The following is a 24,049-nucleotide window of genomic DNA, read 5'->3' as shown; positions in this document are numbered from 1 at the left end:
AGCTGCAAAAAAAAAAAGTGAAGAAATTGAAAGAAATTTTTGTTGCAAGGGCTGACTCGGCATATAGGAAAGTCAAAACAACCTTCGGTAAAATTAAAAGCAATGGTTGTAACATTAAGAGTAACATTAAGAGTGCTATGGGAGGTACACGGTTAAATGCAGAGGAGAGAACAGATGGATGGAAAGAGTACAACGGAGGCCTCTATGAGAGAGAAGACTTGTCTGATGACACGATAGGAGAAGAAACGAGAGTCGATATACAAGAGATAGGGGGTTCAGTGTTAGAATCAGAATTTAGTAGAGCTTTGGAAGTCTTAAGATCGAATAAGGCAAAAGGGATAGATAACATTGCATCAGAATTCTAAAATCATTGGGCGAAATAGCAACACAGCGACTATTCACCTTGGTGTGTAGATTGTATGAGTCTGCCGATATACCACTTGACTTTCGGAAAAATATCATCCACACAATTCCGAAGACTGCAAGAGCCGACAAGTCCGAGAATTATCGCACAGTCAGCTTAACAGCTCATGCATCCAAGTTGCTGACAAGAATAATATACAAAAGAATGGAAAAGAAAATAGAGGATGTGTTAGATGAGGATCAGTTTGGCTTTAGGAAAGGTAAAGGTACCAGAGAGGCAATTCTGATGTTGGGCTTGATAATGGAAGTAAGACTACAGAAAAATCAGGACACGTTCACAGGGTTTGTCGAATTGTGAAAAACGTTCGACGATGCAAAATGGTGCACGATGCTCGAAATTCTGAGAAAAATAGGAGTAAGCTATAGGGAGAGACAATATGTACAAGAGCCAAGAGGGAATAATAGAAGTGGACGACCAAGAACGAAGATCTCGGATTAAAAACGGTGTTAGAGAGGGATGTAGTCTTTCACTCCTACTGTTCAATCTGTACATCGAAGAAGCAATGATGTACATAAAGTTTGAAGAATAGAATTAAAGTTCAGGATGAAAGGATATCAGTAATAAGATTCGCTGACGACATTGCTATCCCCAGCAAAATAAGAATTACAGGACCTGCTGAATGGAATGAACAGTCTAATGAGTACAGAGTATGGACTGAGAATAAATCGATGAAAGAAGAAGGTAATGAGAAGTAGCAGAGATGAAAACAGCGAGAAACTTAACATAAAGATTGGTGATAATGAAGTAAGGAATGAAGTTAAGGAATTCTGTTATCTAGGCAGCAAAATAACCGATGACGGTTGGAGCGAGGCAAACATCAAAAGCAGACTAGCACTGGTCAAAAGGGCACTCCTGGCCAAGAGAAGTCTAGAAGTATCAAACATAGGTATTAATTTGAGGAAGAAATTTCTGAGAATGTACGTTTGGAGCACAGCATTGTACGGTAGTGAAACATGGACTGTGAGAAAACCATAACAGAAGAGAATCGAAGCATTTGAGATGTGATGCTATAGACGAATTTTGAAAATTACGTGGACTGATAAGATGAGGAATAAGGAGGTTCTGCGGAGAATCATAGAGGAAAGGAATATGTTGACAGCACTGACAAGGAGAAGAGGCAGGATGATAGGACATCTGTTAAGACATCAGGGAATGACTTCAGTGGTACTAGAGGGATCTGCAGAGGGCAAAAACTGTAGAGGAAGACAGAGATTGAAATACATCCAGCAAATAACTGAGGACGTAGGTTGCAAGTGCTACTCTGAGATGAAGAGGTTGGCACAGGAGAGGAGTTCGTACCGGGCCTCATAAAACCAGTCATAAGACTGATGACTCAAATAAAAAGGAGTATAGCTTTGTACGGCGGTGGAAGTGGACGATAAGCAGTTCACACAAGAAGATGATAAAAACTTTAGAAGTGTGGCACTATAGAAGAGTGCTGAACATTAGACAGGTAAATCGAGCAACTAATGAAGAGGTAATGTATCGAATTTGGAGAAAAAATAAATTTATACCACAATAGACCAAAAGAAGGAATTTTTTGATAGGGCACATCCTCAGACATTAAGGAATCACCACGTTAGTATTATAGGGAAGTGTCTGGCTAAAAAAATGTAGAGGGAGATAAAGAGATGAATAAAGTAAGGAGGTTGAAATGGATGCAGGCTGCAGTAGTTACTAGGAGATGAAGAGGATTGCACAGTTTATACTAGCTTTTAGAGCTTCATCCAACCAGTCTTCGCCACTCGGGGTTGCCGCGCTGTCTGTGGCCCCTTGTCACGGTCCGTGCGACTCCCCCCGTCAGAGGTTCGAGTCCTCCCTCGGGCATGGGTGTGTGTGTTGTCCATAGCGTAAGTTAGTTTAAGTTAGATTAAACAGTGGATAGGCTTAGGGACCGATGACCTCCGCAGTTTAGTCCCATAAGACCTTACCACAAATTTCCAAATTTTTCCAACCATCTTCGGGCTTAGGATCACAACATCTTATATTGCTAAATGGCCTAAAGTCGTTAGCACACTTTTTCACTTCGCTGTCAGCCACTAAGTCTTTGTCCTCTTTCAAAGCATTCATGGAGTGATGTAACTGATGGTCAAATTTACAAACATATCGTAACATATTCGAGGTTCCCAAATGAGTGTTTAGTGACTTTTTAAAAAATTTGCATTGCGAGACACCTACCGATTTATCTGAAGCTGCCTCATAAATACACGACCACTTTTCGGCTGTTGACCTCCGGATCAGTTTCAGGACTAGTATATATTCGCAAATCCTTAATTAATCCTCCATCTCCTTTGAGTTTTCTTTGTTCATTTTACAAACTTCTACCGTTATAATAAAAGAGCTGCAGTGAAACTATCCAAGCAAACATAGACCTGGCTTTTGTGTAGTAACTCTGGATTGACAGCGCAACCTATTGTCAGATGCAGCAAGCTGAAAGAGTTCCGTGAAACTTGCCCTGCTTGCGGAAACCTAAGCTGGCCTGTACTTCAGTACACGTTTGCTTTTATCTCCGTAGCGGCAGGCGGAGCTGCTTTAATGGTTGCGGCGAGACAGGGGCGGGCAGGCTGGAAGGATAATTTGTGCACCTCTGCCTGCAGCGCCCCAAAGCGATCTCTCAGCACTGATATGCCACCCGGTGAAGTTAATTTTGACCAGTTTTATAAATATAGACGACGGGAGTAGAGTAGAGAGGTTCTTTTACCGTTACTGTAGGGAAACGAGAAGTGAGCTTTGGTAATATCGGGCGGTTCCTAGCCAAAACCCACATTATTTGCAGGTACGAGGGCTGTCCAGAAAGTAAGTTACGATCGGTCGTGAAATGGAAACGACTATGAAAATCCGATAAAGCTTTGCAAAGATGTGTTGGGCAGTGTCTCTAGTATGAATCTAGGTAGAATTATGTCGCTCTTTTCATTCCTGAGCTCTTAGTGAGCGCGTAAAGATATTATAGAAAACAGTGTCTCCCGCCAAGTACGAGGGTCTGGTGAGAATTTTCCCCTGAAGCTATGCAACCAACATTACATAACTGTCGTGCGGTTTCTTCTTCAAGACAATTCTCAGCCTCATTCTGCAGGGGCAATGAAGATGTTCTGCATCGTTTCAATTGGAAATGTTTGGTTACCCACAATACAGCCCGTAATTGTCTCCCACTGAGTTTCATCTCTGCTCCAACGAACCGCTGGCTATGAAGACAACATTTTGGCACAGACAACGAGCTTTAGGCCAGCGTAGAGAATTGGCGGAAAGCACTGGCGGCTGCCTTCTATGATGAGGGTATTGGAAAGTTGGTACAACGCTACGGTGAATGTCTGAGTCAGAACGGCGACTACGTAGACAAGTAGCTGAAAGGTGTAGCTAACTGTTACAAATGAAACATTTTTGATTTTCACTGTGATTTTCATTTCGCATTCGATCGTAACTTACTTTCTGGACAGCCCTCGTATATGCAGCTTTGTCTGTAGGCTTTGTAGAAAGTGTACCGTAGCAACTGAGTTGCGTAGTATTGTATAAATATCTCCCCATCTATCTTTCATTTACTTTTATTTAAAGTCGCAAGTAATATTTTCGTAATAGTAATAACGTGAAGACTTCACGTAAATTCAGAAAGATGAATTCGCCCAACCCACTAGGTGACTTGGGAAAAACTGTTTATAACTAAACTCAAGTAAAAGAGAGCACATGAAATGGCGCTGGTCAGTCATTCTACTGGACATTACACGCAGAGGTCGGTGAGTCACTGTGTGTTGTAAGGGCGGATAGCTGACATGGCTGGAAGTTAGATGGGTATGGAGAGTAATTAGACTGTTCTACAACAGTCTTCGTGTAGGTAGACCTTCCATGAGTTAATAAGCTTATTGATCGCCTATGTCGAAGGGGAACCCCCATACCGATCTGCCATCGGATATCTCGATATATTGGAAACGTAGTAAAATATCCCCTGTGTATTTTGCACCCTTCAGATTTGGCTGTTTATTTTACTGACATGCTTAAGAAAGTAGTGGATGACAAAACCTAATGAATTAGTTTTCTTCATGAAATTTAGTACGCGTTTACTCATTTGTAGAATTGAGTATTCCGATGTGTCTCACTGTGCTGATACATACGTGAGGTGGGGAGTGACGCCGGTTGAAGAACCGTCGCGTTCGCAACAACTATTCACTTTCAGACAGCCTTGAAGGCACGTCGCGTACATGAGCGCACCGCTAGAAATGTTCATTCTGCGTTGGTACAACACTTTTCAAAATAATAACTCTTTTGGACACTGTTCTGAGCGTCAGGAACGGCATATGAATAGCGACAGGTAATTATACTGATGGGAAAAAAATCGCAACACCAAGGAATTGGGCGACATAAACGAAAGTTTGAAGGCGTGTTTCTACACCTGAAAAATGATGTCTTCACGCCAGTCGCATAAGAGTGGTGCTAGTAGCGTCCCTATGTGGATGCTAATCAGGTAATAGAACCCAGTACGTTGTCCTCGATGGTGAGTGTTTATCGGAGGTGAGGGTATCATCTGGAGTGCCCCAGGGAAGTGTGGTAGGTCCGCTGTTGTTTTCTATCAACATAAATGAACTTTTGGGTAGGGTGGATAGCAATGTGCGGCTGTTTGCTGATGATGCTGTGGTGTACGGGATGGTGTCGTCCTTGAGTGACTGTAGGAGGATACAAGATGACTTGGGCAGGATTTGTGATTGGTTTAAAGAATGGCAGCTAAATCTAAATATAGATAAATGTAAATTAATGCAGATGAATAGGAAAAAGAATCTCTTAATGTTTGAATACTCCATTAGTAGTGTAGCGCTTGACACAGTCGAGTGGGCGTAACGTTGCAGAGCGATATGAAGTGGGACAAGCATGTGATGGCAGTTGTGGGGAAGGCGGATAGTCGTCTTCGGTTCATTGGTACAATTTTGGGAAGATGTGATTCGTCTGTAAAGGAGACCGCTACGATCTATTCTTGAGTACTGCTCGAGCGTTTGGGATCCCTGTCAGGTCGGATTGAGGGAGGACATAGAAGCAATTCAGAGGCGGGCTGCTAGATTTATTACTGGTAGGTTTGATCATCACGCGAGTGTTACGGATATGCTTCAGGAACTCGGGTTGAAGTCTCTGGAGGAAAGGAGGCGTTCTTTTCGTGAATCGCTACTGAGGAAATTTAGAGAACCAGCATTTGAGGCTGACTGCAGTAAAATTTTACTGCCGCCAACTTATATTTCGCAGAAAGACCACAAAGATAAGATAAGAGAGATTAGGGCTCGTACAGAGGCATATAGGCAGTCATTTTTCCCTCGTTCTGTTTGGGAGTGGAACAAGGAGAGAAGATGCTAGTTGTGGTACGAGGTACCCTCCGCCACGCACCGTATGGTGGATTGCGGAGTATGTATGTAGATGTAGATGTAGATGTTTTAAATACACGCTGTAACAGTCATGAGCTTCGTTACTTTTTAGATTGGACGTGGTGAGTTGATGTTAGTCAAGAATGCCTTTAACGCGATAAAGATTCTGTTATCAACATCTCACTGAGTTTGAAAGGGATCATGTACTAGGGTTAGGAGAATCTGTATGTTTCTTCTGAGATACTACAGCAAGACTTGGTAGGAGCGTAGCCACTGTACGTGACTGCTGGCAGCGATGGTCACGAGAATCTACGGCGCAAGAAGTTCGGGCTCCGGTCGCACACAAGTCACGAACGAAAGGGAAGACCGTCGTGTTCGGTTTACAGCTCTGGCGTATCGTACTTTTATTTACAGCAGCAGTTTGAGCAGCAGTTGGCATCACGGTGACACAACGAATAGTTACAAATCGGTTACTTCAAGAATAGCTCAGAGCCAGACACTTACTAGCGTGCATTCCACTGATCCCAAACCACCATCTGCATCTTCAGAGGTGTCAATCGACAGCTCATTGAAGGGCAGGGTGGGAGTCTGTTGTGTTTTCTGATGGAAAATGGTTGTGCCACGGTGCCAGTGATGGCCGTGTGTTGTTTAGGCCATTTAAATGCCTGCAACCAACCTGTCTGCGTGCCAGACACATTGGACCTACACCTGGTTCAAATGGCTCTGAGCACTATGGGACTTAACTTCCGAGGTCATCAGTCCCCTAGAACTTAGAACTACTTAAACCTAACTAACCTAAGGACATCACACACACCCATGCCCGAGGCGGGATTCGAACCTGCGACCGTTGCGGTCTCGCGACTCCAGACTGTAGCGCCTAGAACCGCTCGGCCACCCCGGCCGGCTTGTGGTCTGGTGTCGATTTCGCATGACAGCAGGAGCATTCTGGTGGTTATTCCTCGCATTCTGACTGCAAATCTGTACGTCAATCTGATGATTCGACCTGTTGTGTTGCCATTCATGAACAGCATTCCAACAGGATAACACTCAAGCGCATACCGCTGTCGTACCTCAACATGCCTTACAAAGTGTCAATATGTTGTCTTGGTTGAGACACAATCGGTCGACGACTCCAGTGTCATCCGCAAACAGCATTAATCGTTCCTGTATTGATCGACCAAGTGCAATAGGCATGGAACTCCATCCAACAAACTGACATCCGGCGCCTGTAAAATACAATGCATGATCTTTTCACGCTTACATATAACTTTCTGGCGGTTACACCGGTAAAAATAGAAATGTGTGAATAGGGCCTCCCGTCGGGTAGACCGTTCACCTTGTGCAAGTCTTTCGATTTGACCCCACTTCGGAGACTTGCGCGTCGATGGGGATGAAATGATGATGGTACAAAACAACACCCAGTCCCTAAGCGGAGATAATCTCCGACCCAGCCGGGAATCGAACCCGGGCCCTAAGGATTGACATTCTGTCGCGCTGACCACTCAGCTACCGGGGGCGGACGGCTACAGAGGTTACTGATGTACCAGCATTTCACATTTGCAATACCTTACCTATGTTGATAACAGAATCTTTATCGCGTTAAAGGCATTCTTGACTAACATCAACTCACCACGTCCAGTCTCAAAAGTAACTAAGCTCATGACCGTTACAGCGTGTATTTAAAGCAAACCTGATTATTTTTGGTGTTGTGATTTTTTTCCGTCAGTAAATTTCGCACTAATTACACGAAAGTAACCTGCCGCGTAGTAAGTGACTATTAACTGTGCGTGAAAGTGCAATTTTCGTAGGTCTGTGTTCTCGAGTCAAAAGCTGTTTCAACATAATGGGTGATTGCGGTGCGTGGACTTACACTTACGAGAATTTCTGTTGTTTTGTCTTCATTGTTAATACACAAGAATTTCTAACGTTTTGTCTTCATTATTCAGTCACACAGGTGGACTACTGATAGCGTGTAGCCGGCCGCGGTGGTCTCGCGGTTCTAGGCGCGCAGTCCGGAACCGTGCGCCTGCTACGGTCGCAGGTTCGAATCCTGCCTCGGGCATGGATGTGTGTGATGTCCTTAGGTTAGTTAGGTTTAAGTAGTTCTAAGTTCAAGGGGACTGATAACCACAGCAGTTGAGTCCCATAGTGCTCAGAGCCAGCCATTTGATAGCGTGTAGACAATATTAAGGCCCGGACTTTTGATACAGTTTTATAACGCGTTGGTAAGCGAGCATTTCTTTTAGAATCTTCGTTTAAAGTCCCGCGCGGCAGCGCAAATTTCGTTATATAATGTTTCACAATTTTATACATTTTGTAAATTCAGGGCGTTTGTGGTAGTTCTCATGTATGGCTAAGGAATGGATGGTTGCTTTCTGTAGTGAGTACCTGTTTCGTGCTAAAGAACATGAACTGATGAAATATGTTTAATGGGCATGCGAGGGAAGACGTTTGCCAGACTTGGAAGCTTTCCTTGTGCTCTCGTCATAAACAGTAGGTGCCCAGCATGACTATAATTATCAGTCCTTTATTAATGTGAGATGCAGATTCAGAGAGGGCAATGCATCCCTTAATTAAAATTTACGGTTCATTATAGTATCGTTATTATTGTTTGTAGCTAACCTACTACTTCCCATGCCACATCATATTATTAAGGTATTTCTAAATAACTACAGCGGATAGTAACCAGGGCGGAAAGCACGATAATCCTCGGGAGTGCAGTAACGGCGAGACGCTAACGTGTTTGGGCTTGGGGCTCTCGCGGCAACCTACAAACTGTTAAACTGTTGCTGTCACGCAGCCTGCTCTGTCTCATTAATAGCGTGGCACATAAGCACTCAAATACATGGAAGATGACATCCTACTGTTACAAAATATAATCCCTTCAGATTTAGGTTTTATTTCAATAGATGCATGCCTCCAGTTACGGGGTAATAAGGCGCAGTTAGTCAATATTTTGGTCATGCCAATGGCTCTGAGCACTATGGGACTTAACATCTGAGGTCATCAGTCCCCTAGAACTTAGAACTACTTAAACCTAACTAACCTAAGGACATCACACACATCCATGCCCGAGGCAGGATTCGAACCTGCGACCGTAGTAGTCGCGCGGTGCCGGACTGACGCCACACGAGCCGGCTTGGTCATGCCATCAAGCCTGCCACCTTGCAAGTGAACAGCACCGTATCAGCTTAAACAGCTATGACGAGCGCTTTTCCTTGCAACATAATATGTCCGCCAGAGAGTCGTCGCATGATTACATCAAATGATACAGCGCAAACAGATGGAAAGCTGAATGAGCCAAAGAGCTTTGCTTGGTGTGAGTAGCAGTATTAGCTAGTGCTTCACTATCGAGATTAAATGCGGCGCTGAGTAGGTTCTACACAAAGCGCGTGGAGAACAAAGGAATCACAGAATGTGGAGTTAACGCAGAGGCACATTAAGGGAAGTTACGCATTTCTGTCGTGTATCCTCACAGGAAACTAAACACGTATCTCGTATTTGAATTCCGCGAAAACGCAATGGAATAACGGCTGCTATGCACGGTGAAAAAGTAAAAAGCAGCCGAAATACTTTGTAATCCTGTCGAAAGGCATTGTTATTCTCTGTGACAAAGCACGTTTGAATATTTCCGAACTGCTAATGGACCGACTGGGCAGCGTACTTCAGCTCACTCGATACAGCTGAAACCTTTCGCAGACTGGCTTTCAGATGTGTGGGCACCAAATGCACATCGTTTTGAAATGTATGAGGATTTTTGGAATTCGATCCGACTGTAATTCTAATCGTAACCAAAATACGTCTGCGAAATGTGGATCGTTCACTTCGACGGCAGGGTATATCTTTCTTAAAGCGAACGAAAATTAATTTCGAGACAAAATACGTTACTAATTTGATAACTGATCTGCTTTTCAGTACAGTAACATGAGTAGAACTTGTAGACCTAACAAGCGTAAAATACTCCGTAGTTTCCATCAGGCCGGCCGGTGTGGCCGAGCGGTTCTAGGCGCTTCAGTACGGACCCGCGCGACTGCTACGGTCGTAGGTTAGAATCCTGCCTCGGGAATGGATGTGTGTGATGTCCTTAGGTTAGTTAGGTTTAAGTAGTTGTAAGTTCTAGGGGACTGATGACCTAAGATGTTAGGTCCCATAGTGCTCAGAGCCATTTGAACCATTTGAAGTTTCCATCAGATTATTGTCTGTAGGTAAGTAATTAACGAAAGTTTAAAGTTTTCGAAACATTTTAATCGTACTTAAAGTAATGACTCAGTAATACAAATAATAAATACTCCATTTCAGACATTCAGAGTGGCCGAGCGGTTCTAGGCGCTACAGTCTGGAACCGCGCTACCGCTACGGTCGCAGGTTCGAATCCTGCCTCGGGCATGGATGTGTGTGATGTCCTTAGGTTAGTTAGGTTTAAGTAGTTCTAAGTTCTGGGGGACTGATGACCTCAGAAGTTAAGTCCCATAGTGCTCAGAGCCATTTTTAAACTCCATTTCAACTTCTGGTGGTCATAGCCCAGTCAGTCTCTACTAGGCTGTTATGTTCCCCTTAAGCAATCGTCATTAGTGCTAACGGTCAGCGGCATCGATGGTTGCTCCTAGTAAGAAATAACTGACTGAAGCGAAATTCAGAAATCATCATTATGGTTTTCATTACCTGCATGGCATGTTGTAGACTTTATTTTTCACTAACCGGACTCTCACGAGGCCATCCGATGCGTATACTGGTCTTTGGTTCGTTTTTCCGAAGTCTTAGTCATATTATTTTGGTTGGATTTCATCCAGTGCCATCCTTTTGTTTCTGCTTAAGTTAAATAAATCTCTGGGGAAAGACGTTATCGTTTGTTCTGTACATATATCTTCATTGCAGGTCTATTCAACCTTCTTCATGCCCGTGCACAACCAAGGAATATGGACATGCTGCAGCAGCTTAACATATAGAACGTAGAAGAAAAGTTCACAGAAACTACTGGTGAAACCACGTGGAGACCAGTCTACATCTACATATACATATAGATGGCTACACTCTAAATCACACTTAAGATTCTGGCAGAGGGTTCATCAAACCACCTTCACGATAATTTTCTATTATTCCACTCTCGAACAGCGCGCGGGAAAAGCGAGCTCTGATTTCCCATATTTTATTATGACGACCGTTTCTCCCTATGTACATCGGTGTCAACAAAATATTTTCATATTCGGAGAAGAAAGTTGGCGATTGAAATTTCGTGAGAACATTCCGCTGCAACGAGAAACGCGTTTGTCTCACTGATATTCACCCCAAATCATATATAATTTCCGCGACACTCTCTGCCCTATTTCTCGATAATACGAAACATGCTGCCCTTCTTTGAACTTTCTCGGTGTATTCTGTTAATCCTGTTTGGTAAGGATCTCACACTGCGCAGCAGTACTCGAAAAGAGGACGGACAAGCGTAGTGTAGACAGTCTCTTTACTAGATCTGTCCCATGAAAAAATACCGTAGAAGAATTCTCGATGGCAACAAGGAGGAAAAAGACTAAATAGACGCATGCAGCTGGGACAGACTATCAAATCTATTGGAATCAGAACAGTAATCGAAATACGTAGGTTGGAACTTAAATAGTGGCACCACTGCTGTGGAGACACTATGCAATGGAATCTACTATTGTCGCTGATAGCCCACGTTGTTGACATAAATACCTTATCTCCGAGCAAATGGACTCGCCCGTCCCACGTCACCGGCGTGCGCACAATCGAGGGAAACACAGTCACTTTTGAGCGAACGGTCTAACGTAACGGTGTCACTATGTTTTCGAAACAGGAACAACGGAGTTGGATCAAGACTGAATGTGCCAGAGGTCATGCAGCACGACAGTGTCATCAAGGTCTTCAAGAGGCGTGCGGGGAATCGGATGCGTTACGACGCTGCTCAGACGCACATGGAGCGCTGTGAGTGCGAAGGAGAGGCTTTCTTACGCCGTATCGTAACACTGGATGAAACATGGGCTACATTGTACGAGCCAAAACTGAAACGCCAATCCAACGAATTGCGTCATTATAGGTCAGCGCGAAAGTCGAAAGTTCGTCAGAGCCCCAATATGGTGACAGTTATGGTTTTACGGGCATAGAATACCGTACTACATTGTATAGTGAGAGGTTTCTAAGTGAACCACTACCAAACAACATTTTATTAAATACGTTTGTATTTATATACGAGGGCTGGAACGTATTTAGTGGTAACTATTTATTCACAATCGATACAAAAGAATTACATGTTTGCACCTGTTACTGTACTTTAAAGTAGTCACCATGTAACGTCTACGGTCGGGCGTACGTTAACTCTTTAAAGCCTGTACTATGGTAAGTTGACGGGCTTCACCTTATAAGAAAGGATTTTGGTAAATATGTTGACAGCGTGTACCTGAATGGAGGCAAAATCAGACTTACACCCACTCAGTAACAACAATGATACGTCAAGCAAGTCTAAAGTGCAACTACACGTTAGGACGGGCAAGAAACATACACAGCAGATGCTACCAATTGTTAATAATACGGTCGCCAGCCTAATTAGGCATTAAGTGAGTTTTTTCTATGTACAAGTGGATGTACGTACAAGCATAACAACACGTAGTAATACTGCATTATATGGTAAATTTAAGAACCAGAAAAATCTACTGAACTAATATTTTCCCTTTCTGTACTAATTTGGACAAGCTATAAATACACAACATTACACTATAATGATTACTACAAACTGCGTTTTGTCTATTGATCCGACTGAAATCGGGCATAGGTTACCCTAGAAATAGCACTTTTGAAACACACATACAATGTCAATTTTAAGAAGGGTAAAACACTGATAAATTTATATTGACTTTAACTTTGCTGGTCAAATCAGTTCAGTACACTTCAGAATTTAAATGAATAGAAAAGAAAAGGGGGGGTGGGGAGGGGGATCCTGAAACTGTAATTGTCACTGTATTGAAATTCTTTGACTATTGAACTCATTAAGCACTCAAGGTTTCCAATATATGAATTACTACTCTTTTTGTCTTATTTCTTGCTTATTTAACTACCATTATTTTTGTCTCAAATTAATTATACTTCATTACTAAACCAATTTCAACATTATCTTCCAACCTTGTCAGACCTATGTTCTTTACTTGTATATTCATTAACAATAAAGTTCCTTAAACATCATTCTAGCATAGATAGGTCTGCAGGTAATTCTTATTAACATAAACTTTAAATCTTCATTTCGGGACACTCGGATTGCACAACTTGTGGAAAGGACCCTGTCTAGGTTAGTGATGAGGATAATTAAATGATAGGACAATTCTGGTAAAAGTTAATTTGTTATTGAACAGTCAGGAACATAAGTAACACTAGTCCACACGAATACAGTACTAAATATTTCAATCTGTTCGTGTCGATGCGGCAGTTGGCGGGCGGCGAGATGGCGAGGCGCACAGCACACGTACAATCACAGCTATGGCTCTTGATGTATCGGCACTTTGCTTCTTCTTAGCGTCGCAATCCTTTTCCATTTAGTGCCTATGGAATATAGCCATGCTATATAGTCGTCGGGAACAGCACATCCGAGGCTCAATGAAATCACGTTTTCCAGGAGAGCCTCCTCGATCCAGAGCGTGTTTCTCAGACCGATGCCCAACTCCGACTACTACTACTGCTGAGCACGTTATGCCGTGCCGCGCCCGTGTGCATTTTCCCGCGCTCGCCTGCCTCCACCTTTTACCGCTCCCCTACAGACAGGGTATTCACCAAAGGTTTTGCATTCTACATATCCTAATACATTGCCTACGTATGGACCAGGTGCACAATTACAACTTTAACATCTTACAACATTTTCAACATTTCATACATTTCAATTTTGTTATAATATTGCTTGCAATTTGACATAAACATTAATATTTACATCGAAAATTGTTTACAGTTTCTTTAACGTAATGACATGAAAAGAAAAGAAATGAATTCAGAACATCGATTACACTAATTTATCGAAAATCAGAAGAAACAATTATTATATGTAGAGTTGTTGTTACACATGCCCCTGTTTCCAGTAAATTTTGCTAAGTACAAATTTGATGGGAACACTAAATTTTACATTTATACAGTGGTTCTGAATCATTATGTGAATTTCCCATCAAAAAAAAAAAAATTATACCACAAGCTTCCTTTCACTCACATTATATAGGTCTACACTTTTTAACATATCAAGAACATTTACTCATCATTTACTTACGTGCCTTTGGCACAGTCCACTCTCCTACCACAACATTATTTAAATAGCAAATTACTCATTTTTACTAAATTTCTCAAAGAAATAATTTCAAAATCTGGAACACAAACATTTAACTACAAAAGCAAATGCAGATATCTATATACACTATAAGACAATTTGTTGCTGCTTGCATTGAATGGCAGTCCATTTCCTTACTTACTAAAAAAAACCCACACAATAATATTTAGAAAATTCACTATTTTTGCTGCCTATTATTCAGATTTGGGCAGTCCATTCCACACCATTTTATCACATCACCTGCACCACACTTACAATTCTCCTTTGACTATTCATCTGCCCTCTTTGTTATTTGGCAGTACTTTAGATTATGACTCATATACTGCCCACTTTGGTTTTTGGCAGTCCCATCTTTTATTTGGCTTGCAGCATTTGCTATTTCTTTTCAGCCCTTTTCTCCATACATCTTTACATATACAGTACATTTGGTAATCTGAAACTCACATAAGTACATTAGCACACTGATATTGGTACACATATATTTACAAAGATTAGTTACATTTAGAATAAATTAGTTTCAGCATAAGATACAGCACATTTACTGCAAATTGCTTTCTGAGTGTACTTAGGTCACTCACTCCTAGGAACATACAGTTTCAGGACCACAACATTTCTTACACCTAAAGGTTTTTTGGATTTTGGGTAGATCAGGTAGTAAGATTATCGTGTGGAATGTTCTGTATTATATACGGCCCATTGTAAATATATTTAAATTTGGAAATTTCATGGTTCAGTTCACTAGACTTTTCGTGGGTTTTTAAAAGAACATAATCCCCAATTTTTAATTTTGAAACTTTCAGATTTTTATCATGTCTTTTAGATCTAGATTCAGCTTTTTGCTTTGCCCTTTTTCTGACTAATTCTTTCTTTTGACTCAACCCCAAACTTGTACAATGCGGAAACTCTAGTTTTTCCTCAATTAAACTTTTACTTCTGCTGCGTAACAAAATTTCTTCCGGTGGGAATCCAGTAGATTCATGATGTAAGGTGTTCATGAGATTCTCAAAATCCGATATGAATCTACCCCAGGCTCTATGGTTATGACTGCAGTATGTTCTACACAATCTCCCAATTTCTCGCATGTATCTTTCAACCGGGTTGCTAGCAGGATGGTAGGCTGCGATATATTTAACCTCCACACCATTTTGCTCCATTCCTTCTTTCCAAATTTTGGATATGAACTGGGGACCATTGTCAGATAGTACTGCCTTGGGTTTCCCGATGGTTCTGAAGTATTCGACCATCCTACTAAATACAGCTTTTGCTGTTGCTTTTTTCAAGGGGTATAATTTCACAAACTTTGAGAGTACTTCCAAAATTACTAAAATATATGCACAATTTCCCGAAGACTTTGGGCGGGGACCATACAGATCTACTGATAATAATTCTAGGGTGTCTTCATGTAATGTACTTTGCATTGGACCTCTACTAGTTCTGTTCGGTACTTTGGTCCTTTGACAGACATCACATGACTTAATTCGTTCATTTACCTTCTTACTGACACTATCAGCAATCACTATTACATTACTCAATTTATCCAAACATTTCTTTGGCCCACTATGCCCCAATGCTAAATGAAAATAATCTATGACATCAGAATCAAACTGGTGTGGCCAACATACTCTCCATTCCTCAGTGACTAAATCTTTCCTCCTATATAAAATGCCTTTAAAAATTTTGTAATATTTCTTAATTTTAGGATACTGCACACTGTCAAAATTTACCTTCACAGATTTCCATGTCGGATCCTCATTCTGATGGTAACTCATATTTTTACATATTTGCTCAATTTTCCTTTTTCCTGAAACCTCTTTCATATACCTGATCTGAAAAGTACCCTCTTCACCATTTTCATTGGGCACTTCACTCATACCATTAGGCAATCGAGATAAAGCATCTGCCACATAATTCTCAGTACCCTTAACATAGCAAATCTCGTAATCAAATTGTTGCAGGTACAAAGCCCAACGAGTTAGCCTACCATTAAGAAAACGACAATCTTTAAGAAAAGTTAAAGCTTTGTGGTCAGTATGTATGATGAGCTTATGGCCCCACAGATAATGTCTTAATTTCTTTAACCCCCGTATAATGGCTAAAGCTTCCTTTTCCGATATAGTGTAGTTTCTCTCGTATTTTGTTAGAGTTCTACTTGCAAACGCGATAGTCCTGTGTTCGATTTCTTTGCCATCACAAATTTCTTGGAAAATTTCTATACCAATTCCATAGGCACTGCTGTCAGTACTCATGTGGAAAGGTTTTGACAGTATGGGGTGATGCAAAATATTGTCATTCAAAAGTTCACTTTTTAAATTTTCGAAGTCTCTCATACATCCTTCAGTCCACACAAAAGCACTATTTTTCTTAAGTAGATTATTCAAATGAGGACTATTAAAAACTTGCCCCTTGACGAATTTTCTGTAGAACCCACATAAACCTAAAAAGGCTTTCAACTGTTTTCTATTTCTAGGAGCTGGACATCATGCTATTGCACTTAACTTTTCCGGGTCCATGCCAATACCGGTTGTAGTAATAATGTGCCCCAGAAACTTTATTTCCGACTTCACAAATTCACATTTTTTCCACTTAAGTGTCATGCCCCCTGCTTGTAGAGCAACAAAAACTTTCTGCAATAATTCACAATGCTCTTGCCATTCTTCTGTAGCAATCAGTAAATCATCTACATAAATGGTTAGCCGGGAACTCAATTCTCTCCCCAATACAAAGTCCAGTGTCCTAATAAATACTGCTACAGAAGTGCTAAGCCCAAATGGCACTACTTTATACTGATAGCATTTCCCGGCGAATAGAAAAGCGGTATATTTACGGGATTCTTTATTCAATGGGATTTGCCAGTATCCGGCGGTCATGTCCAGACTGGTTAAATACTTCACGTTATAAAATTTTTGGAGCATTTCGTCCAGATTTTCAGGTCTGTCTATTTCCTTCTTTACAATTTTGTTCAAAGTCCTGGCGTCAATAACTACTCTTACTCCCCCATCCCTTTTGTTCACGATGATAAGGGGACTATTATATTCGCTGCTACTCCGTTCGATTACACCCCATTCTATCATTTTATCTATTTCCACTTGCACAGCCTGCCTCTTTGATATGGGTACCGAAAACGGTCTTACAAAGAAAGGTTTATGCTCTATGGTCTCAATCTGGTATTCGAAGTTCTTAACTAGGCCAGGTTTAACCGAAAATACGGTGTTATTACTTTCTAAAATATCAAGCAATTCTGTTTTCTGATCAGGAGATATCTCCTTCAAATTTTCTACAATTTCTTTAAAATTATGCCGCTGCTTGTCACTCTCATCTATTAACCTCTGGACATGGTACACCTCATACATGTTTGTCAGACCATCATTCCCTTGGTCGATCTCCAACAATAAAGAATTAATTTCTGAATCGAACACCTTCCCATTTTCCTCAAATTTTAATTCCAAATTTCTAGATGCATTATTAATTTTGATCACTCCCTGGCTACAATCAATAATAACCTTTTCTTTATCTAACCAATCTATTCCCAGAATCATTTCAGTACTCAAGTCTGGCACAACCAAAAAATCGTGTTCAAATTTTTGTCCTTTTATACTAAATTCAACCAAAATCTGGTTCTTTAGCGGCTTGCTAGTTTTGCCAGTAGCACCAACAATTTTTACACCCGTCACTGACATAATTACTAGTCCAGGCTTATCACAAATGTGTTCGAAAAACGACTGGGAGATTGCGCTTATCTGAGATCCGGTATCAAAAAGTACTTGCAATTTCACATTATAAATTTCAACTGGTATTACAGTTTGTTTAACCGTCGAATGTTTTTCATTATTGTGGTCTTCCCAAAGCAAATCCGGGTCGACGATAACATCGTCCCAAGATATGCTTTTAACATTCACCTCACCTATATCTGGCGGTTTCTTTGGTTCCGGGAGTTCAAAGTCATTAATGACTTGAACTCTTTGTAAAATAGACCCTGAGTCGTCAGGTGGCTCTTTCTTTCTTTGTTCAGTCTCAACATCTGGGTTTTGTTTTGAAACTTCATCATCAATATATACAATATCGCAATTAACTGTATTTCCATTATTTCCACTATTACCGAAATATTCGTCATCAGAACTATCGTCAGAATCCGACCATTCTAGATCGCTTTCAGGTTCTAACATAAAAGCTTTTCTGAGACAGGCACTAAGTTCTCCCTCTGCATTTTCGTCAGGCTTTGATTTTAATTTAATATCCTCTTTTGGCAAAACGGCCTCATTATCAGCTTTACTCACATCCATTGTTACTTCATATTTAATGTAATCCTCGTGGACTTCAATTATTTTCATGTAATCACCTGCCTCTTCCCCACGGTGCCTTTCGGTAGCAGTTTGTACTGTTGGCGGATCATTAACGGAAGTTACTTCCTCGTCTATACTGAGGATTTCATTCTCCAATTCCTTTCTATCTTTAACCTTCGACCTATCGGCAGCACGCGTACTTTGCGCGGCGCTATTTACTCTCTCCTCTTTAAACTCGGGCCACGTCACCTTATCGACGTCCCTGTTATCTCCTTTTTCACTAATTAACTTCCTTGCTTCATACTCCTTCTTAAAATCCTCCCACTCACATTGCTTGAGGCCCTTGTACAGATCGTCGATCTGCACACGCCAATTACTTACTTCCGCTAATTCATTCTCGCCTTTTACTTTATTGCTAACACTGCTAACCGCACCTCTCTGTGTATCCACAGTTTCATCTATTATCGCCACGGAATTACCACTCGTAATGTATTCACCAGCTCTTAAGGCAATGTTCGTATCTAATGCTGCCTCATCGCTAGCGGCTTCTCTCTGAACAGCTGTTCTGCTAGGCTGGGCCGTTGCCCTCTGATGCTCCACTCGCCTGTTAACAAGTATCGCTCTGCACAGCGGAGATGAGTCATCTGTGTGCGCACCTGACGCTTGCTCCGCAACGACACGTTGCGTCGTTCCACGCCTGTCTCTAACCTGTCTCATAACTTTGCTGTTAGTCCGGTAACATTTCTTAAATCGGGGCCGGTATATATTGTCCGCTTCCGTTTGGCCCGCAACGTTCGCGGAAATCAGTTTCCCGCGTCGTTATTATCTTGCGCGGTATACCCTCTACCGCGACCTAGATAACTTCCCCTTCCTCTTCCTCTGCCTCTTCCTCTCTGTGTCACGTTGACGCGAAACCCTTCGCCGTTATTTCTCTCGTCATTATTACGATTATTCCTGTTACCAATATTTTGATAATTGGCACGACTTTCGCGCCAGTGGTCTTCGTCTTCGACCCTTTCGAGAAACGCTTGGAAGCTACGATGATTGCTTCCCACGTATCTCTTCGAATCTTCTGGAAGCTTTTTATATAACTCCCATATTATTTCAGAATCGGATCTTCTTCCTTTTAAATGCGTCAACTTCCGGTACCAATATTCGCAGAAATCTTTTAAAGAATTCCTGCCCCTGTTATCATGAAGTTTGGCCATGATAAACTCGCACCACAAATGATCCTGTTTTTGTTCGGACCAATATTCTTCTGTAAACTTTTGCTTAAATTCTTCGAACGTCATTCGTTCGGTATTCAAATTAATTCCCCAGCGCATAGCGTCACTTGCTAAGGCGCTAATTACTACGTTTATCTTTTCCTGATCAGACAAGTGTTTAGGAAATATTCTCTCGCAATTTTTGATGAAATCTAACGGATGCCATCCGTTATGTTTCTTGGCGGGATCGAAGCGTTCCTCACCTTCCAATAGCTTCGTAAGTGGTGTGCCATTACAGACAACACCAGGCCTATCTGTAATTTTACCCCCAAGATCGAAAATTTTGCCTTGAATTTTCGATGTATTTTGTTCACACTTTAGTACACATCCGGTCACCTTTTCGCCTAATTCTCTTTCAGTGTCTGAAACTGCCTTTTTCAATTGTGAGATTCCGTGTTGACATTCGTTTACGATCTCAGTTTTAAGACCGAAAACTTTTTCGTCTACTTTTGTTTCAACCAGAGGCTCTACTTTCTCTTGGATGTTGAGGATTTCAACATCCAATCTACTGTTAATGTTGTCAATTTCCCCCTGCATAGTATCCATATTCTTGTTAATTGTGTCAATTTAAAATTTCATAGTATTTACTACAGAACTTAAATTACCCACTTTTTGTTCTACCTGTTCTATTTGTTTACTAATTTTAATTCCTTGATCTTCGACCTGTGCTTTAATTTGACCAACTTGTGTTTTAAGCTGCTCGTTCTGTGTTTTGAGCTGATTACTTTGTGTTTTAAGCTGCTCGTCAACGTGAGTTTTAAGCTGACTAACTTGATTACTGACTTGTTTCTGAAGCTGATCATTCTGCGTTTTGAGCTGCTCGGCAACGTGTGTTTTAAGCTGATCATTCTGTGTTTTGAGCTGCTCAGCAACGTGTGTTTTAAGTTGATCATTCTGTGTTTTGAGCTCATCAACATGTGTTTTAAGTTGATCATTCTGTCCTGCAATTTGTTTGGTCAATCGTTCAAATAATTCGTTCATGCTTAAAATTTTCACACTATTCTGTTCTATGGAATCGGTGTGTTCCGATCCTACTTCAAAAGTTTCTTTCGGTTCTTTCTTTATCTGTGGAGAATCAAACATGTCAGTGGATTCGTTCACGTACCCACTATCATCTACAAAGTCATCGTCTGCTTCCTGTTTTATTCCTTGCTGTGTTCGAGGCAATCTCGACATTTCATTCTGTGCGTTAACATGTTCGTGATATTGTATGTACACCAATTGTCTTCCGCTAACGCCATCTGTTATCTGGCTGCGTACACTCCTGTCATTGCCAGCCGCATTTTCCATTACGCTCGTCACACCTACTGTGTCTACGCTCCTGTCCACACTGAATGCAAATTACAACCCACTCCAACGTACTTGACGTTCACTGCTATTTACTTAACTAAAAATTATTGCAATTCGTGCCACTGAACATCCACCATTCGGTATTCACATTAATTTGTGACCGACAACAACTGGATGTCCTGTCACCGGGAAGCCACTTGTAACACTCAAGTGACACACGCAATATGTCATTAAAACTTATACTGTGGTAAGTTGACGTGCTTCACATTATAAGAAAGGATTTTGGTAAATATGTTGACCGTGTGTACCTGAATGGAGGCAAAATCAGACTTACACCCACTCAGTAACAACAATGATACGTCAAGCAAGTCTAAAGTGCAACTACACGTTAGGACGGGCAAGAAACATACACAGCAGATGCTACCAATTGTTAATAATACGGTCGCCAGCCTAATTAGGCATTAAGTGAGTTTTTTCCATGTACAAGTGGATGTACGTACAAGCATAACAACATGTAGTAATACTGCATTATATGGTAAATTTAAGAACCAGAAAAATCTACTGAACTAATATTTTCCCTTTCTGTACTAATTTGGACAAGCTATAAATACACAACATTACACTATAATGATTACTACAAACTACGTTTTGTCTATTGATCCGACTGAAATCGGGCATAGGTTACCCTAGAAATAGCACTTTTGAAACACACATACAATGTCAATTTTAAGAAGGGTAAAACACTGATAAATTTAGGTTTTATATTGACTTTAACTTTGCTGGTCAAATCAGTTCAGTACACTTCAGAATTTAAATGAATAGAAAAGAAAAGGGGGGTTGGGGAGGGGGATCCTGAAACTGTAATTGTCTCTGTATTGAAATTCTTTGACTATTGAACTCATTAAGCACTCAAGGTTTCCAATATATGAATTACTACTCTTTTTGTCTTATTTCTTGCTTATTTAACTACCATTATTTTTGTCTCAAATTAATTATACTTCATTACTAAACCAATTTCAACATTATCTTCCAACTTTGTCAGACCTATGTCCTTTACTTGTATATTCATTAACAATAAAGTTCCTTAAACATCATTCTAGCATAGATAGGTCTGCAGGTAATTCTTATTAACATAAACTTTAAATCTTCATTTCGGGATACTCGGATTCCACAACTTGTGGAAAGGACCCTGTCTAGGTTAGTGATGAGGATAATTAAATGATAGGACAATTCTGGTAAAAGTTAATTTGTTATTGAACAGTCAGGAACATAAGTAACACTGGTCCACACGAATACAGTACTAAATATTTCAACCTGTTCGTGTCGATGCGGCGGTTGGCGGGCGGCGAGATGGCGAGGCGCACAGCACACGTACAATCACAGCTATGGCTCTTGATGTATCGGCACTTTGCATCTTCTTAGCGTCGCAATCCTTTTCCATTTAGTGCCTATGGAATATAGCCATGCTATATAGTCGTCGGAAACAGCACATCCGAGGCTCAATGAAATCACGTTTTCCAGGAGAGCCTCATCGATCCAGAGCGTGTTTCTCAGTGAAGACACTTTCTGCGCAACTCACCCATCATTTTGCACGACAATGTGCTGGCGCATACAGTGCAAGCCGTGGCTGCTCTGTTTAGTCGATGGGGCTGAGAAGTACTGTACCAGCCATCATACTCCCCGGACCTAAGTCCTTGTGACATTGCTTTGATTCCGAAGATGAAGGAACCACTTCATAGCATTCGCTTCAGAACTGTTCCAGAGATTCGACAGGCAGTAGACCGCTCCATTCGCATCATCAACAGAACAGGCTCTGCTAATCGTATACTACGCCTTCCACATCACTGGCGACGGCTTCTACTCAACGTTGGTGACTACTTTGAAGGATAGTAACAGGTGCAAACATGTAACTCTTTTGTATCGGTTGTGAATAGGTAGTTGCCACTATTTAAGTTCCAACCCCTGTATTACGTTAACAGATTGCTTAATGTTGTAACACCCCACCCATCACTTATCTGGTTTTGGCGTGTGTTCACCCCAGGTAATTGACTAACAGATCAACAGAGAGTGCAAAACTGCCGCAATGTCAGATAACGCAAAGAAAGTAATAAGGCCCTGTGACTCCTGATTGAACTGCAGTGGCAGTATTGACATTAATTGATTCAGAATTGATCTCTTTTAATTAAAAGGGGTGCACATTGATGTTATATTCAGCTATTGAACACCAGATGCAAATGTTGAACATAAAATTAATTAAGAAAGTGACTTGGGATTTCAACTACTTGATTGAAAACAGATGCAGTCGATTAGCACAGATTTATTTTAACTCACGACCTTCAATCATCACATTACATGACTCTCCTAACAGGCAGTGGTAATAAATTGCGTTTGCGTGGAGTAAAGCGCAATAAATTATCAAAAGTAATTCCTATCGACTGATCCAGGCGTAATGCGAAGTGCTAGAAGAATTCTACAATACGCGGCCCATGAAACCCTTGTGGAAACTTTGCTGATGTGATCCAACAAATTAATCAGTGGCCGAATACAGCATGGCGGAGCGGTGTCATTGTGCGGACATCAGCCGACCTCGTGGTGCTGCAAGGCTGCACTCGTCTATTCACTCCTAGTTATCTTGCTCAATACATAGCTGAACCAAAACTTCCTATCTCCAAGCTCAATCGTTCCATTTGCTAAGTCCTAAACTGCAGAGATGCTCACTCTTACTCAGGAAAGCTGAGTAAAGAAAGCCACTCTAGGCAAGCTCGGAACGGAAGACCTCTACAGGGACTTCTCCCAGTTCGCTCTTCACCTCGGTTTCCCCTCCAGCAAAATCACTTACGCCAATTGCAGCCCAAGTCGCGTTAATTATGCATCACTCCCAGTGCCAACCAATGCCTGCTCTGGGAAGTGAACGAATTCCCACAAAATTTCCCTTCCTTTCAACTTCTGCTATTTAGCTCCTCCCAGGCCACCCATCAAGGTAAGCGTCTGCACAAAACACCAATTTTTCCGGAATTCTGACTCCCAGGAGAGTACTTCAAATTCCTTGGTCCTACGTTCCCATTGGAGGCCAGCGTATTTCATTCTGTCGCTCTTCACCTGATTTACTTCAGACTCTGTGGACCGTGAATTCAGCGTGAAGTTGC

The sequence above is a fragment of the Schistocerca piceifrons genome, chromosome 3, assembly GCF_021461385.2.
Source record: "Schistocerca piceifrons isolate TAMUIC-IGC-003096 chromosome 3, iqSchPice1.1, whole genome shotgun sequence".
NCBI lineage: Eukaryota > Metazoa > Arthropoda > Insecta > Orthoptera > Acrididae > Schistocerca > Schistocerca piceifrons.
This window is presented reverse-complemented; position numbering follows the sequence as displayed.